Source organism: Dipteris shenzhenensis, chromosome 20 (genome assembly GCF_047967505.1).
Source record: "Dipteris shenzhenensis isolate YYH24624 ecotype China chromosome 20, Dip_SZ_1.0, whole genome shotgun sequence".
Taxonomy (NCBI): domain Eukaryota; kingdom Viridiplantae; phylum Streptophyta; class Polypodiopsida; order Gleicheniales; family Dipteridaceae; genus Dipteris; species Dipteris shenzhenensis.
Genome location: NC_141615.1, coordinates 7,949,975 through 7,968,474, shown reverse-complemented (window position 1 = coordinate 7,968,474; position 18,500 = coordinate 7,949,975).

Genomic DNA, 18,500 nt, shown 5'->3' with positions numbered 1-18,500 from the left:
TTGAGGTTGCTAGTCGACATGGTGCAAACAATGTACTCAAAAAGTGTCCTGGAAAACTCTGTATGAATCAACTGCAAATACACCGAAGATGCCAAGTGAAATCTCTGTACCGTCGGTGAAGATAGAACTGCAGTAAATAAGATCTGACCTGTGTTACAAGGCTTGTGGCAATGATGCCGGGAATAGCCAAGAGGCTTTACAAGGCTGAAAAATGATGTGCACGATGCCGTGAGATAGCCAAATAGGCTTTACAATGGTGGCATGTGTGTGTGAAATCAAGTGCTATCTGCCCACTGAATCAATCTGCAATGCCTCTGAACTCTGAAGTCTGCTCACTGAACTGATTAACGTAAGGTTTCAGGTAATGTAATGATGTGAAATCGGATGTGAGCGTATGGACTGACTCCGAGTAGGTACTAGTCGGGAATTTCGGGCATGGCTTAGATTGGCAACTTGGGGAATTCAAAGCGTCCCCTCTATGGCGATCTAGTCTACTCTGATCTAGATCTAAACCAACCGTCGATCGATGAAAGAGCAGCAAATAATTCCTTTTCCTTTGTTCTTTTTAAGTGCTGGGTCAGATGCGTCGATGTAGAGGCAAATGTGCGTGAAGGAAGTGGTTTTGTCGGCGAGGCTCAAATGTGAGTGTAACTTGTGCCGAAATGTGCGCGTGATGTAACGAGCGCGTAGAGCACGAAAAATCGAGCGACTTTCCTTTTTGGAGCACCCTCAAATTCTTCCTGGATCAAGAGATATGACTTGATCTAGGTGGAGGGGCAAAAGGAGTGCAAATGGTGCTCAATGATGATGTGTCACTGTGAGTCACATGCAGTGATGATGTGGCACTGTGCTTAGCAAGAGGTGTGCCAGTGAAGCTCTGTGCTGAGGTGGCAGTGCTGAGGTGGCACTGATGACGTGGCTCAGATGACGTGGCAGATGATGTGGCAGATGACGTGGCACAGATGACGTGGCCTGATGACGTGTCACTGATGACGTGGCAGGTGACGTGGCTGATGACGTGTCATTGATGATGTGGCAAGTGACGTGGCAGTCGGTGCTGACGTGGCAGTCGGTGCTGATGTGGCAGTCGGTGATGACGTGGCACGCTGAGTGAGGTCGATGACGTGGCAGATAAGGTCTGCCACGTGTCACAATGTAAACCAAGCTCTCTGACCTATGATCAATCTAACTGGGATTAAGTTACCCTGACCCAGGTTGGAGCTTATCTGCCACGTGTCAGATGGATGTGGTTGCCTGCCGGAATCTTTTAAGATACTCCGGAATCTTTGAAGATTCTGTCGATGGAGTCGTGAGGCTTCGTTGGAGGCAGTCGTTGAAGGTGGCGTTTGGCTCGCAGTTTCTAGCACCTTGGCGGAGACAACAGGCTAGTGGCCAGGTCCTCCGAACCCCTCGCAAGCCATGCGCAACCTTCTCCAGTTGCGCCAAGCTTCTGGCACGAGGTTTGGAGTATTCTGCAAATGAGACAGGCAAAGACCGTTCGTCGTTAATGGAGGTTAGGAGCCGCTGGTGCCGCGTTGAGAGAGCTGCCGTATGTAGAGGGGAGGACTTTCCTAGCCTGCTGGCCACGATCCCGTCGATGGCAGAGCGTCGTTCGTTGGAGGTCACCTTGGCCTTGTTTTTGCAACTACTGGGTGCTGGTGGAGTAGCCCGTGGGTTGTGCACCGACGAGCATTCTCGTGTTGGAGGCCACGCCACTTGCGTTTACCAAGTTGCGCAACCAGTCTATGCGCGTCGACCTTAAGGCGTGCAAAGTTTTGAAGGCGGCTGGAGCAGCAACGAGATCCTCAGGACTGAGAACTGCTCAAACCATGCGGCCTCAAGGGAATCTCTACAAGCATGAAGTAGTAGATAGGCTGGCGGACGGCTGCTTTGAGGTAGAGCTTTTGAGGTAGAGCTGTGCTATTTGCTAGAGTGTCGTTGCAGCTGGATGGCATTTGGAGGTACTGGAGCGGCCGTTGTAGCATGAAGACGAACTCGCTCTCTCTCTCTCCAAAAACAGATCTCGCAAGATCTCACTCATAGCAGAAATCTCTCAGCATAGTTCTCTCATGAAACTTTTCAAGAGCTCTCTCAATGAATCCTCTCACAAACTAGATCTCTCTCTCTCACTCTATGAAGGAAATTCTTCTCAATGAGAAGGAAATTTCTCTCTTTCAATGAACGGAAATCCTTCACTCAACGGAAGTGAATAGAATGAAAGACTACCTCTCAATCTCTCAATCTCTCTCACACTCTCACAAGAAGGATGGCGCCTCAACGGAAGGCAGAACCAAGCTCTGATACCATGACAAAATATGAAGAGGGGAGAGGAGAAGAGTGGAGATGAGGAGAGAGGGCACAGCTAGAGAGCACACCACAAATGACTAACTGTACACTAGAATTAGTTGAAAAAATAGAATATATACAAACCCTTTTAGGGTTAGGGTTAGGGGATCTAACCCTTTCCTTTATAGCACTCTATAAGGTTAGTGCTATGCACATATGATCACGTGATGGTGCTATGCACACATGATCACATGATGTTGAGCGTGAACTCTCAACAAGAAGGCTCCCCGCAATCAGTAAGCATCACATAGTCTACCCCTGGAACAAACCTATCAGGCGGTCTAGACACTCTAGATGATCTTCTCAAGGGCATTTCAGCTTGCTGTCCCATTTGCATATCAGCCACATTTGGCTCATCATTTCCACCAACAGATGATCCATCATCTACCCTTGATTGTATACCTGTGGGAGTACTTGGTGGTACCATTTCTTGCACATTTGGTGCATGGACAGCTTGCTGTCTATCAACATATGCAGGTGGATTCACATCCTGGAAAGTGATTCTCCTCATTTCCACATCCCTCATGGGTGCCTTATGCATCTTCTTCTCATTGAAGACCACATCATGGCTGCGTATGATCTTCTTTGCTTATGGATCCCAGAGACGATAGCCCATCTCTCCACTTTCACCATAACCTAGAAAGATGCATTTCCTAGACTTAGGATCTAGCTTCTTTCGAAGCTCTTTTGGCACATGTGCATATGCCTCACACCCAAATATACGCAAATGAGAGTAAGAGGGCTTCTTGCCACTCCATGCCTCTTCAGGAATACCACCATCCAAACTCTTACTAGGTGATCTATTGATCACATGCACTACAGTCTTCATTGCCTCAGCCCAAAAACCACCAGAAAGACTTGCATTGGAAAGCATGCATTGCAACCTTTCTTGAATGGTACGGTTCATCTTTTCTGCAACTAGATTTTGCTCTGGAGTACGAGGGGATGTGAGCTCCCTCTTAATCCCACGTGTATCACAGAAATGCTGAAAGTCATGAGAGAGATACTCTCCACCATTATCAGTCCGTAGGCATTTAAGCATTCTACCTGGCTGATTCTCAACCAAGGCCAGCCATTTCTGAAATACTTGGAACACATCACTCTTCCGAGCTATAGCATAAGCCCACACTTTCCTAGTTGCATCATCAACGAATGTCACATAGTATTCAGCCCCACCTAATGACTGTGTAGGCATGGGACCACATACGTCTGAATGCACCAAATCAAGCATTTCAAACTCTTTCTTTCCCCTTCTTTTATGGGCTGATTTAGTCTGCTTCCCATAGAGACAATGCTCACAAAATTCAAAATCAGAGAAACTCAAATGCGGTACATAACCCAAACGGCATAAGAGTTTCATTCCATTCTGGCTCATGTGCCCCAACCTGCAATGCCACAAAGAAGTGCTTGGCTGCTCGGTTATTGCAACAAATGATCAAATACCCCTGATACATGTAAGGGATACAAAGTCCCACACTTGGCACCCCTGGCCAAAAGCATAGAGCCCTTTTGAATTTTCCCACTCTGAAAGCCAAAAGTGGTGTGAAAACCAGCATCATCTAGCTGACCCACTGAAATAAGACTCTTGGTCAGCTTAGGCACATGTCTCACATGTTTCAAAACAAATGCAGACCCATTTGCAAAAGAAAACTTTATGTCACCTGCTCCCACTATGCCACATGCATAGTCATTTCCAAGATGCACACAACCTATCTTTCCACTATCATAAGTGGAGAACCATTCCCTATGGGGAGTAACATGGAATGAAGCACCAGAATCCAAAATCCAATCCTAGGAATATGCATCATCTGAAGCGGCAAGCAACTCTGCAGATAAACTAGACATGAAGAGAATGTCATTGTCACTATCATGTGTGACTGCATTGATCTCCTCGATCTTCACTTTTCCTTTGTCCTCCCTTGGACTCTCTTCCTTTTGATTTGCACCCCAATTTGCATTCTTTTTCTTATCCTTTTGCTCTCTTTTCAGCTTGTAGCAATCCTTTTTCATATGGCCCTTCTTGCCACAATGGTAACACTCAATGTTCCGTGCCCTGGATTTGCTACGTGACTTCACTCTTTCTTGGGACTTCCCCCTGAACTGTGATCTGCCCCTTTGCACATTTAAGGCTGCATCCTGCTTGTTGCCATCCATAGACTTCTGTCTAATCTCCTCGGCCAACAAGCTACCCACAACATCATCAAATTTCAGTACTCCACCAGGTGCAGAGTTACTGGCAACTGTACGGAAGGTATCCCATGAGGATGGCAATGAACATAAGAGAAATATTGCCTTAGTCTCCGCATCAAAATTCATTTTCTGAGCCTGAAGCTGCTGGCTGAAAATAATATTGAATTCATTCAAGTGAGAAGCAATGGAGACGCCTTCCTTCATTTGCAGCTCAAACAACCTCTTCATGAGGTAAACTTTATTAGAGGCAGTTTCCTACTCATAAGTGGCACACAGTTTCTTCCACAAATCTTCAGTAGTCTGCTCATTTACTACTATGAAATAAACTGACTCTGCAAGATGAAGTCTAATAGTAGACTTTGCTAATGCATCCAACTCATTCCAATCATCCTCAGACATATTTGCAAGCTTAGCTTCAATCCCTGCCAAGGGTTTAATCTGCTTCTTTTGAATAAGCACATCCCTTATTTGTTCTTTCCACAAAGAAAAGTTTGTCCCATCAAACTTTTTAATGCTGAAAAACTCCTTTTCAGGCATGGAAGAGGATGCCATGATGCAAATGAAACAAAATCCCAAATGCTAGTCCCTGCAAGAGAGAATCACACCAAATACCAGGTGCACCCAAATGTGTATGCCACAATAGAGTGAAATATCACCAAAACTCAAAGCTCAAAGCATCTGACTCATGTGCATATACTATGCATCCATATGAGCAAATCTAGCCCAAAAGAAAATGCCAATAAGTGCTAAATGACTCAAGCATAAACACTATCCACTGGCATATGCATCAATAATGTCTCATCCAAGAGAGCATAGCACTATCAGTGCATCACCTGCAATGTGTCAAAGCTATCCCTCAGCTTAAAATAGCATCCATGTGCAAAGCGTCCATAAAAATAGCATCCCACAAGGCAATTTGGGCCTATCAGCACATCCAACAAGGACCGCAATGCATCCAAATGGCCTATAAATCATCCATTGCAACCCAATTCATACCACGAATGAGCGCACACTGCTCAAACTGCAACCAGAGTGATCTGCATAAGGTATGCTCAAGAAATCATAGTCTCACGGTAATGACCGCTGCTGAAAATAGAACCTGAGATGTTTCAAAACATGGGCGCCATTGCATAATCGGACTCAGCAAGAAAATCTGCAAATATCTCTCTTCTGCTAGAACTCCAAAATCCCAACCGATGAGTGAGAAATGGGAGTCAACACTTATCCACTGCCATATGGCATACATCTAAGGTTTCAAAACCTTAGTATGAAAAATGCATAACAAAGAGACAAAATCGAATACACAGAGATTTATAACTCTGAAAATCCTTCATCGAATCGCACAAGAACTGATAGGTAGGAATTTTTGGGCATCCGGAACGCAATGGGATAGAAAGTTTTGGAAACCGTGGTCTCAATCACTGGGTCCAACACACAGACTGAAAAACGTTTTTTGAAACAGAGCTATCTGTAAACTCCACCGGAGTGTGAATGATGAGTAACATAGAAGTTTTAGGACCTCTTGAGTCCACCGGAACCGACAGATCTGCAAATGGTTGCTCCAAACTTGAGTTCCAACACCCGGGCAAAAAACGCAGGAACTGACACAGTGACTTAGAAATCCAATGAAATGATCCCAGATTCAGGAATGAAGGTGTTTCCAGGCTCCTGAAGTAATGTGGACACCAAAAGCAAGCAATAGTTGCCTCTACAAGTCAATACGGAGTCTCTGTCATCGAACGGAACAGGGAAAAGCTCAAAAAACGATTTTTTCTTTGAAACCACTTAACAGGCTCTCAAAACCACTTCGCAAAGCCAAAGTGACTTTTACAAAGGTTCCTCCAAGGTCTCTGCACACTCGGATGCACGTAAAGTCACCCACAAAGCTTCCCACAGAGCTTCTCCTTCCTCCCACAGAGCTGCTGAGCTTCCAAGCATTCACACACGCTCAGCTAGATCACCCGGGCTCTGATACCAGTTGAGAGTGCTCTCAACGGAAGCAAGAACGGAAGAGGGAGAGAGAGAAATAGAGAGCCACACAAGTTTTGGTGGGTGCAGAACCACCCTAATCTTCTTTTTCATTCATTTATATATGTGTTTGAGTATTGTACATAACTGGGGTTAAGGCACAGTGACCTTTAACCCCACAAATACACAAGCCAGGAAAATGCAGCTCAAGCAGGAGTTGCACAATGTGCAGAGAGAAAATATGAGCATCAATAACTACCACATGAAGGTGAAGAAAATTGCAGATGCACTTGCTTCCATTGGGTCGCCAATGGAAGATGATGATCTAGTTTCTCTGACCTTGAATGGTCTAGGAAAGGATTATGCACAGTTCTGGACATCCATTGCCGTCCGTGAAAAATTTCCTGATTTTGAGGAGTTGTTTGCTCTTCTAATTTTCGAAGAGCAGAGAAATGGTGGTGCATCTTCTTCAGGAGGAACTTCAAAAGAAACTGTCATGCTGGAAGAGGTAGAGGCAGATGTAGAGGAGGCCGATGTGGAGGCCGTGGTAGAAATCAAAATATGTAATAAACTCAAGAAAACTAGTCCTTTGGAGGAGGACATGGTAACTCGAGAGGCAGGGGGAGCCAAAGAGGTCATGGTGGATGGCAAAGAGGCCAAAATGCAAACACCAATGTTGAATGCTACTACTGTGGTAAAATGGGTCACATGGCTAAAGACTGCTACAAAAAGCAGAATGACATTATGAATGGAAAATTGCAGCAAGGCAATTATGCATCTTCTAGTAGACAAGGTGATGAGAGAAATGAGCATCTATTTATAGTGCAGCACATGACCAATTCTGTGACAAGTGCAGAAGAAAGAAATGATGTGTGGTATGTTGACTCAAGTGCATCAAACCACATGACAGGTCATGCAGAATGGATGCAGGATGCAAGGAAAATGGATAGACTAGGATTTGTGGAGACTGGTAATGATACTACACATCCTATTGTGCAGATTGGTAAAATTCATTTGTCTATGCAAGATGGGAAAAAGAAATACCTGTCTGATGTATTTCATGTCCCGAATATCACCAAGAACCTGGTTTCTGTTGGTCAAATGGTTGAGTAGGGCTTGCAGGTCAGATTTAATCCTCATGGATGCTTTGTTGAGAATATGAAAAATAACGGTCACTTGATAGCAAAAGGAAAGAAGAAGGGCAAGATGTTTACGTTGGATGCAGAAATGCGTGAATTGAGTACAACAATGTTTGTACATGGGACCGGTGTAGTTGTAGATATTGATATCTAGCATAAACGCATTGGTCATGTTAATGTACAGTGACTTAAATCAATGCAGGCCCAAAACATTGTTGCAGGATTGCCTAAATTCAAGGTTGCAGAAATGCATAAGGTATGTGAAGCCTGTCAATTTGGAAAACAGGCAAGGAAACCATTTCCTAGACATGTTCAAGAGAGTAAGAAGCCATTGGAAATAATCCACTCTGATGTGTGGACTACTAAAGCTGCATCTATTGGAGGCTGTCATTATTTTGTCACTTTTATTGATGACTACAGCAAAAAAGTTTGGGTGTATTTTATGAAAAAGAAAAGTGAAGTGTTTGGGCATTTCAAAGCTTTTAAAGCTATGGTTGAAAAAGAAACAGGCCTGCAAATAAAATGCCTAAGGTCAGATGGAGGGGGAGAGTACCTCTCAAATGAGTTTGCAAGGTTCCTGTAAGAGCATGGCATAAAGCAGCAATATTCATGCAATCATACCCCACAGCAAAATGGACTTGCAGAAAGGAAAAACAAGTATATTGGAGAGGTATCTCAGGCCATGCTAAATGAAAAAGACCTACCAGATTATTATTGGGCTGAAGCAGCTGCTACAGTAGTTTACATAATGAATAGGACTCCCACTGCAACAATACATGGCATGACACCAGAGGAGATGTATACTGTAGGAAACCAAATATTTCTCATTTGAAAATTTTTTGTTCCATTGCCTATGTTCATGTGCCAGATGAGTTAAGGTCCAAGTTGGATCCAAAAGCTGAGAAGTGCATCTTTATTGGTTATTCTCTGCAGCAAAAAGGATATAGATGCTATAACCCTTCTACTCGTAAGTTTACAGTGAGCAGAGTGTTGTTTTTTATGAGATGAGCAGCTGGTATAAACCAATAAATGTGATTGATGATGTAGATGCACAAAATGGTAATGCTGCACAAAATTCATAGCAACAATCACAAAATATTAATGGACCTGCAGTGTCCTCTAGCAGTGGTTCACATACTTCACCATGGACAGGCAGATTGAGATCAGGAGAATCTCCTTAAAGCAATGCAGATAGTGGTATGCAGGTATCACAAAAAGGAAAAGAGAAGGTAGATCAGCCCATGTTTGATGTGAATGTAGGTCACTCTTATGTGGATGGTGAATCCAGTGGCTCAGAATAGAGCATTGATGATGAGTTGGGTATTCCTTCTATTGTTACACTTGGAGAAAGGAAGACCAAGGATGTTTTGAGAGCACCTGGAAGTGAGCCTATTTTGTGTAGGTCTACTAGAGCTAGGTATCCTGTGGATAGGTTGAAATATGATGGACTTACAACCATTCACTATGCCTATATGATAAAGTGATACAGGAACCAAAACCACTTCTTTTGAGCAAGCCATGGGAAAAGAAAAATGGGAGAAAGCCATGGATGAAGAAATGGATGCCTTGGAAGCAAATGCTACATGGGAATTGGTGCCTTTGCCTAAAGACAAGAATGCAATTGGTTGTAAGTGGGTTTATAAGGTAAAGCACAATGCAGATGGTTCTATAAACAGATATAAGGAAAGATTAGTTGTCAAGGGGTATGCACAGACATATGGCATTGATTATGAAGAAACATTCAGTTCGCTTGCAAGGATGGCAACCGTAAGAGCAGTCATTGCTATGGCTGCATCAAAGGGATGGCCTTTACATCAGATGGATGTAAAGAATGCCTTCTTGCATGGTGATTTCAAGAAGAGGTCTTTATGGAGCAGCCACTAGGTTATGTTCATGCTGTTCATCCTAAGTTTGTTTGCAAGTTGAAGAAAGCCTTGTATGGCTTGAAGTAAGCACCTAGAGCATGGTCTGACAAGATAGGATAGTATCTTGTCACTATTGGCTTTCAGATTTCCAAGGCAGATTTCTCACTTTATGTGAGAAAAACAGAGAAAGGTATTATGCTACTTGTCATTTATGTTGATGATTTGATCATCACAGGTGATAGTGATGAAGATATCCTTCATGTGAAAATGCTATTGAAGCAGAAGTTTGAGATGAAGGATTTGGGAGAGCTGTGTTATTTCTTGGGCATTGAGATGATTAGATCACCAAGTGGGATATGGCTCTTGCACAGGCAGTGTGGATTGGACATGCTATCCAAACATGGGATGATAGGCTGTAAGCCTATTTCAGTTCCTTTGGAGCAGAATGTGAAGCTGAGCGCAGATGCAGGTGAGCTTCTGGAAGACCCTACTATGTACAGATGCATAGTAGGAAGTTTGATTTATATGACTATTACCAGGCCATATTTGAGCTATGCTGTTGGATTGGTAAGTCACTTTATGCAGGCTCCAAGGAAACCGCTTTTGGATGCAGTTAGATGCATACTTAGGTATGTGAAGTCCACATTGCAATATGGACTATTTTATGAGGTTGGGGATCAGATATAGTTGCATGGATGCACTGATGCTGATTGGGCTGGTAGTATTTTTTATAGACGATCTAATAGTGGATATGTGTTCTCTTTTGGGAGTGCTGCAGTCACTTGGAGTAGCAAGAAACAGCCTACAATTGCCTTGTCGAGCACAGAGGCTGAGTACAGGGGTGCAGCAATGGCTGCATGTGAGAGGTAGCTTGGCTGCATAAGCTACTTTATGATATGCATCATGGGCCAGTTGTCATTTATTGCGACAACATGAGCAGTATACACTTGGCAAATAACCCAGTCTATCATGCTAGAACAAAGCACATTGAGGTGCATTATCACTATGTGCAGGAGAAGGTTTTACTAGGTCTTATTGATCTAGTTTATGTCAGCACAGAGGATCAGGTAGCTGACATATTCACGAAGGCATTGGGCGCAGAGAAGCTGCGCAAGTTCAGAGACTTGCTTGGTGTGCAAGAATTGGGATTGAGCTCGAGGGGGAGTGTTGAGATATCGAGCTCCACTCGTGATATGCCAGGGTGACCATTGTGCATTTATGTCACCGACTTGTTAGCTGCAGATGCGGTTGGTACACTGCCCATGAATAATAGCTATCCTTATGTACTCTAGTTCGTGGCTCAATTAGTATGCCACCTTAGTTAGCTGAGTTTGGCTTGAGACCCACATATAGGGTTCTTCTATTTCTTTGTACTAGAGTTCTTTTGGCTTTCACAACTAAGAAGACGAAAATTGTTTTTAGCCTCCACCTTTGTGTGTATTCCCCCATTGTGTATGCGAGAAAGCCGCAAGTGAGACTCCTTCCTTCTCTCCCACTATCTTCACAAGTTTTGGTATGAGTGTGAGCTTACTTTCACTGACTCGATGGTTGTGCAGTAGCATTGGCTTCCCTTTCCAGTGTCGTACCTAGCCTGGCCATTAGTTAGCTAATGAACTAATAATCAACTTGTGGTAGTGATCGTGCACTCTTATTATGGATCTCGGGTTCGTATGTTGGTTGGCTTGGTGCAGAGTATTTTTCCTTACGAATTTTAATTAATGCACTATATACACAGAATGACATACATTTTTTGGAGCTACTAATGCAAATCCTTTAACCTTAGCATGTTTTTCTAGTATGAATATAATATTAGATTGTAAATTGGGCATGTTTTCATTTCTAGCTTTGAAAGAGTGTTGACGATGTCGACTAATACTAAAGGGAATGTTCATGTAAGAATTGATTCTACAATTCATGTCCTTGAGCATGTATACTATTGTGCGGGCTCCTCTGTTATTATGAATGTAATGAGTAGATTAACTATCCTCTAGGCATGTTCTATCCAGTAGGGAAAAACATCTTTTGGTCCATCGTATGCATTATGATACAGGAATAAGTGGTTGTTATACAAGATTCGGGACAATGGCATTCGGAAAAAAGGGAAATCATTTTGGGGCCCTCTAAGAAATTCACTATTTACTTATTTTTGTTGTACTCAAAATATGGAAAATGCCATAAAATACGAATACTTACTGCAAAAATGTCAGTCTAATACTCAGGCTTCACATTAAATTCATATATAAGATCCTTGATTTTTTGTGTAGAAGCTGATGATTCTGACATTGCCAGCACGTCCGGAGCAGGCGAAAACCCACTAATTGACTGTGGCGACACCAAAAACGGACACTCAGAGGCCCGAAAAAGGGTAAAAATGCCTGGAATGGGGGATTTGCACTAAAACGTGATTTAGCCAGTTGGCACAGTTCGGATGTGTTGACGATGTCAAAATCAGTAGATTCAGCACAAAAAATCATCTTTTGAAGATCACGTATGTCAGACATAATAAAAGAAAAAGATTTTCAATATGACTTATTTTATCTTTTGGTATTTTTCTAACATTTTGTTGGCCCTCTTCTGATTGGTTGAGAACCTATTTATATATATATACACATACACACACATATTTATATATATATATATATATACAAAATGGTAAATATTGATAAGATTATTAATTTATGTCTTTCATGAGATTTCCTTGTTGGGATTATTAAATATCTTTGCATATATACTCTTGATAAAATTTCTTTAAGCAATTTTTATTAGTTTCCTGTTCACGCAATGTTTATTCTTATGAAATTTTTGATTACTACATACATAAATAGATATAAACACACTATTCAAAAAATTTGGACTTGTGTAAAGCACAATTTCAAAACTGGACTAAAGAAAAGTCCAAAAATCACGAATACACTCCTAATGTAGTTTTTAAAGCTAACTTTTAAAACCAAAGTTTAGTGAAAATACCACCTACTTACTATTACTACACTCCTAGTGCAATTTTTAAAGATTGACCATATCTTTCTATATTTCAAATTATGCTAAAGTCAAAAAACTTTTCATGAACATTGTACTTTGTATCAATTCTTAAGAACAGATGACCAATTCTCTTAGAAAGGTGGTGTACATATGCACCTTCTTGGTGTAGAAATCCAACCTTAATGCAAGACTAATTCTCTTGGAAGGGTGGTGTATATATAAACCTTACTGTAGAAATACACCCTTGAGTACCAAGTCAGATTAATAAGAAAGAGATATAACATTAATGGGAGTAAAGACATCAAGACAAACTAAAAAGAGTGTACTTCATTATAATGGAACCAAAATATATGGTTTTGTTCCAAATTTTCTTTTACATTGAAGATCAAAGAAAAGGCCCTTTCTACAAGATCCTGACTAATACAAAATACATTACTTTATTCCAGAATTTCTTTTACATTGAATATTTAAAGCTCTTGCTCTTGAGTACCAAGCACAGGCCCTTGACTACTTAGGGTTTTGACTAATAGGCTACTCTAGGTGCTCTATAGGATTAGGATCCTCAAGAGTTTGCTGTAGAGGATTAGGATCCTCACCAGTCTGCTTTGGAGGATTAGGATTTTGCTAGTCTTTAAGATTTCAAGCTCAAGCTCTTTGCTTACTATCCCACATGCTCCACCTTCTTGACCTTGGGGGTTAGGATCCTCACTAAACTTCTTGCTTTTAGTTTCAGTCTCTTTGCTTAATATCCTAGCTGTTGCACTTCCCTGGCCTTCATCTAAGACTTTGGATGTCTTAAAGGGTTTTAATATCTCTACACTTTCCACTTCTGTAGCCTTCCCTTTGCTTGTGATGTATTGGACTCCTTCTTGTCTCTGGCCCTCTCGTATGATGAGTGGAACCTCCTTTGCTCTCTCTGATACCAAATCACTCTTCCTCTTTGTGTGCATTTCAAGCATGTGCTCCCCAATAGATGAAGAGCTATCCACCTCCTCATTACTTTGCACTAGAGTCATTAGCCTCTGAGTCACTACTTTCTTTATCTCCTCTCTCTTCTTCAGAATTTCATCTTCAAAGACCGTAGTAAAGTGCATCAAAATATTGTATTTGATGGGGGGTATCAATGATATTTACATTAATACCTTGGTGTAGTTGTTTTTTAGCCACAAATCCATCGGTACAATGGTACCATCCATCCATCATTCAATAGGTGGGATAACATCTCATCTATCAATTCAAGGCACTTTAGCTTTTAATAGTCCACCATTGTTGCATTTAGTTTAGGCTTTTCTTCCTCTTTGTAATACAGCTCCATAGGGTTTGTAGGAAGTTAAATTCAAGGGCCACCACCCCTATTTAAGAATCAAATCAAGTATGGATTCAAGACTTGAATACTAGTGCCTTCTAGCATCAAGTCATAGCGCAAGTCATAGCGCAACACTAGACCATGAAAGATTTTTGTAAGTGGATATCCAATTGATGTCAAACTGGCAAAAAGGGGATCCATTTGTGCATTTGACACAAACAAGACCAATGTTGATCTTTCCTTGTCTTCCAAAGGGCTTTGTATGATAAACTTTACAAGGTCAACTATCCCACCACCCCAAAGTCTTGCAACTCATCCAAGATAAAAACACATGACTTGTCCCAAGCATCACAGGTGATTGCCATGAAATGCTCTATATCAATATCATTGACATGTACAAATTTTGTATCCTCCTTTGATAAGAGGATGTCATAAGAGAAGTTGAAGGAGGCTGAACCAGCTGCTACTATTATACTTTCCAAGTTTAGAGCCAAGGTGTTCTTCTTTATCTCTGCATCCTCATTCTCTAGAATCTTTAGCATCTTTCCTCTTGCATCCTTTGTTGGAGTGCCATTCACATCTAATGAACACACCCACTTTTTGGCCCACAACTTGTCAATCATTTGACCAAGACCACAGGACCTTTTCCTTATCCACATTAACAACTTTGTCAACCCACTGTTGATCCAAATTCAATAAAAACAATACTGCCAATAAAGCAACTTTGCTTCTGATAATTCTGGTGACTACTTCATCCAAGTGACTATGCTTGCTCTTCTTCCCATAGAAGCAGTCACCATCAAGTAACTGTTGGCATACATCCTTTGTTATTTCATTTGGAATGTACCGTAATGGTCTCCACCAAACAATAGACAATTGCTTTATAGTTGCTTTTTCCTAACCTACCGCATGCTTTGGTGCCTCATAGGATATCTTTCCTGCTTCATATGCTTTACACACATCCAAAATAATCTGAAATATTGACTCCTCACAAAACACTATGCAAGTAAAGTCCCTATGGTCTTCAAGTCATACACCTTTGATTGTGTATCATTCACTATACCCTTCAATCATCTGTAAAAATGAGTCCGCTTTTTATTGTATTCAGTGGTAGGTCTCCTTTCCTTTACTGCTTGTGGTGAGCCACATTCGATCCATAACTCCCTTGCCTTTGTTAAAATCTCGAAAAGAGTTGAGTTTTTCCTCCTAGTCGATGGAACCAGAGTCAACCTTTCATATCAAGAATATATTTTGAGTCATCATTAAATAAGAATATGTAATAGATGACCCGTTGAAACTTTTGTAGATACTCCGTGTGATTCAAGTTTCCTTTTCGTCCCTCTTCAAGGGTGATTCTACAAGCTTCGCAAAAGTGTTACCCACCATCAATGGACTCAAACTTGGACTCAAACCTGCATCTATCAAGGATATAGTTCTTTGTGAGCATATATCTCCTCTTGGTGTCATTCCCATATCTAGTTTGGTAGAGATCAGCTTCATGAGCAAAGTCACTATCTTTCAACTCTTTGAAGGCTTTGAGAAAATCTCTGCACTTTTAAAATGTGACTTCATTCAACTGAGGATCATCTTTTGGAAGTCTCACAAACTTGATTGGATGGAGAATGACATTGCCTGCAAATGGCGTTTTAGCATTCCTTGTGTCTTCATACAACTTGCATGCAAAATGTACATCCATCTTCCATCGATTTGTGAACAAGGAAGCTCGATCAATGATTGGTGTGATGTGACGAGGAATTGTACCAATCCCCAAATATATCCCTCGTCTTCAAGAGGATGTAAATTTTCCACGCTTATAGAAAAAATAGCAAATGCATCTTCTTCCTCTTCTGTATCCTCATTGTCATTATCCAGCTGCTCGAATGGTGCTAAATAACTTACACTCACTCGCTCTACCCATGGAGTTGGAGTTTTTTTTGCTCTCTTTCTTGAAATAACTATGGAAGTTGATCCTACCCTAGGATGACTCACTTGCGTTCTTTTAGTTTTAGCTGGAGATGGAGTATCGATACTGAATGCCATGGTGGGGTACAACCGATGAGATGCTACTAGTGGCACACTTACTGTAGGTACTACTACCGGCACACTTATTGCAAGTACTACTGCTGGCACACTTACTATAGGTTCAATAACACTCTGCAAACCATCCCAATTTATCCTAAGTAATCTCAAGGCATCAAATAATTCTACATGTCCTTGCACTGAATCCGGTATAGGCTTCAGCATGTACTTTTTGTCCATTGCCCATAACTAATATACCACATCTTCATTCTTACTTCTGCATGCAACTTCAACCAAACCATTTACTTTAATATTTATCATTGAAACTACTCCACCATTTCTTATTGCCTCTAGACTATAATTGAAGCTTGACACAGCCTTGTTAGTGATCACCAAGAAACACTTCGAATTCCGCTCCAGCAAATACCAACCATGTTCAAGGAATTTCTCAATTATCTTGGGAGCCTTGGAAGTAACTTTAGGAGCCATGATTCTCTACAATCAAACAAATGAAAATTTTTAATTAAATTTTCAACCCAAATAATATTAAATTTAATCACATTATGTTAAAGATAATCATAAATTTAAATACTTTTTTTAAATAAATATATTTAATTAGCTAATTTTAATTTATTTTAAAATAAAATTAATTGATTACATTTTATTTCTAAATAATTTTTACGATGATTTTTTTAAATTTAATTTTTAATGCATGTATTTTTTTAAATTAAGTTAAAATACTTTAAAACTAATAAATCATTAAATAAAACTAATTACTTAATTGAAGTTTTTCTTTATTTAATAATTTTTTTAGATAATTTCAAATTCAATTTTTTTTAATTAAAATACTTTAAATTTAATCTATCTTTTAATTAAATTAATTAGATATTCAAAAAGTATTTAATTAAAATTTTGCATTAATTAATTTTGACTAAAATGTTGGTTTAACTAATTATAATTTCATTAATTTTAATCAAAAACCATATTAATTTTAATTAAATATATTATTAAATTTAAATTACTTTTAAAAGTAAATAATTAAATTTAACCTAATTAAAATTATTATTTATTAAAATTTTAAATTATAAGAAAGTGAAAATTGATTATAATTTTTAATTAAGTTTTTTTAATTAAATAAGATTAAAAGTGTTAATTTTTAATTATTTTTAAATTTAAATTAAATTAAATTTAAACGATATTTTATTTTTAAATTTGAATTAGATTAAATTAAGTTATTTTTTAAATAAACAAGGTTAAGGGGTCTAAGGGGGGGTTCTTAAAGTGGGGGCCTAAGGGGTTAAGGGGGAGGCATTAGCCCCCTCCCCCAACTTGTTGTACACGCAACAGGTCGGCCCTAGCTATTGCACACACAATAGGTTGGGGGAGGGGGCTAATGCCTCCCCCTTAACCCCTTAGCCTAATGCAAGTGGGCTAGTGCCCCTCGCTTCGTCGCCACACCACCTGCCATGCCCGTTGCACGCCCCACTACACACCGCTACACACCACATAGCACCTGCGCAAAGAGAGAGAGAGAGAGAGAGAGAGGGGGGGGGGGGGGAGGGGAGGGGAGGGGAAGGGAGGAGAGGGAAGAGGTAGCGGAGTGAGAGGGAGGGGAGAGGAGAAGAGAGGGGTAGTGAGGTGGAGGGGGAGGGAGAGGGAAGGAGGGGAGAGGAAACGGCGTGGAAAGGGAGAGGAGAGGGGAGGGGAGAGGAAGGGAGGAGAGGGAGGGGAGAGGGAGCGGAGAGGGAGAGAGGGAGGGGAGAGGAGAGGGGAGAGGGAGGGAGAGAGGAGTGCGGAGAGGGAAGGGGAAGGCAGGAGGGAGGAGATGTCAGAGGGAGGAGGAGAGGAGGGAGGAGAGGGAATACCTAGAGAGGAGAGGAGTCATCTGTCAACGATGGAGGAGGAGGAGGATTTGAAAAAAGGAGGCAAAATGAGAGAATGAGGAGGGAGGTTGAGATTTTACGGGGAAGTGGGTTATAATTAGGTTTAGGGGAGCTTTTTTAGGCTTTTTAGGATAAGTATAAGTATAAGACACTCTTTCATTCGGGAGCTCATTATTCATTTTTCTTGGTTCTCTCTTCATGTCAACCTATTGCACAAATCACCAAAATTTTCATGCTCATGCAACAGGTGCAGAGCTTTTAAACCTATTGCATATGCAACATCTTCCACCTATCAATTTTTGTTGTTTTTTTTAAACTTTTTGTATCTCTTCCAACCTGTTGCATGAGCAACACCTTCAAAAAGCTTCTTTGATTTTAGTTTTTTAAACTTTTCAAGATTTCTAAAAAAACTTTCCTAACTTAAAAAATTCTCTTAACCTATTGCGTACACAACAACTCTTTTAGGCTTTTTCAAATTCTAACCTAACTTTTAAAAAATCACATAACCTTGGTTTTTTCAAATTTCAACGTATCTTAGCAATAACTTCAAAAAGCTTGCTTTACTTTTCGCTTTTTAAAAGATTTCTCAAAAACTCTCCTAAGCTATTGCGTATGCAACAACTCCAATCCTTTGCGCATTTTCAAATTTCACAATATTTTCGAAAAGGTCCCTTAACCTATTGCATACACAACAACTTAGAAAAGCTTTTTTTGTTCGGATTTCAAAAACTCTTTATCAATAATATTATTTATCTATAATATAACATAATAATCTATTAAAAATTATATGAAAATATATTAAAAC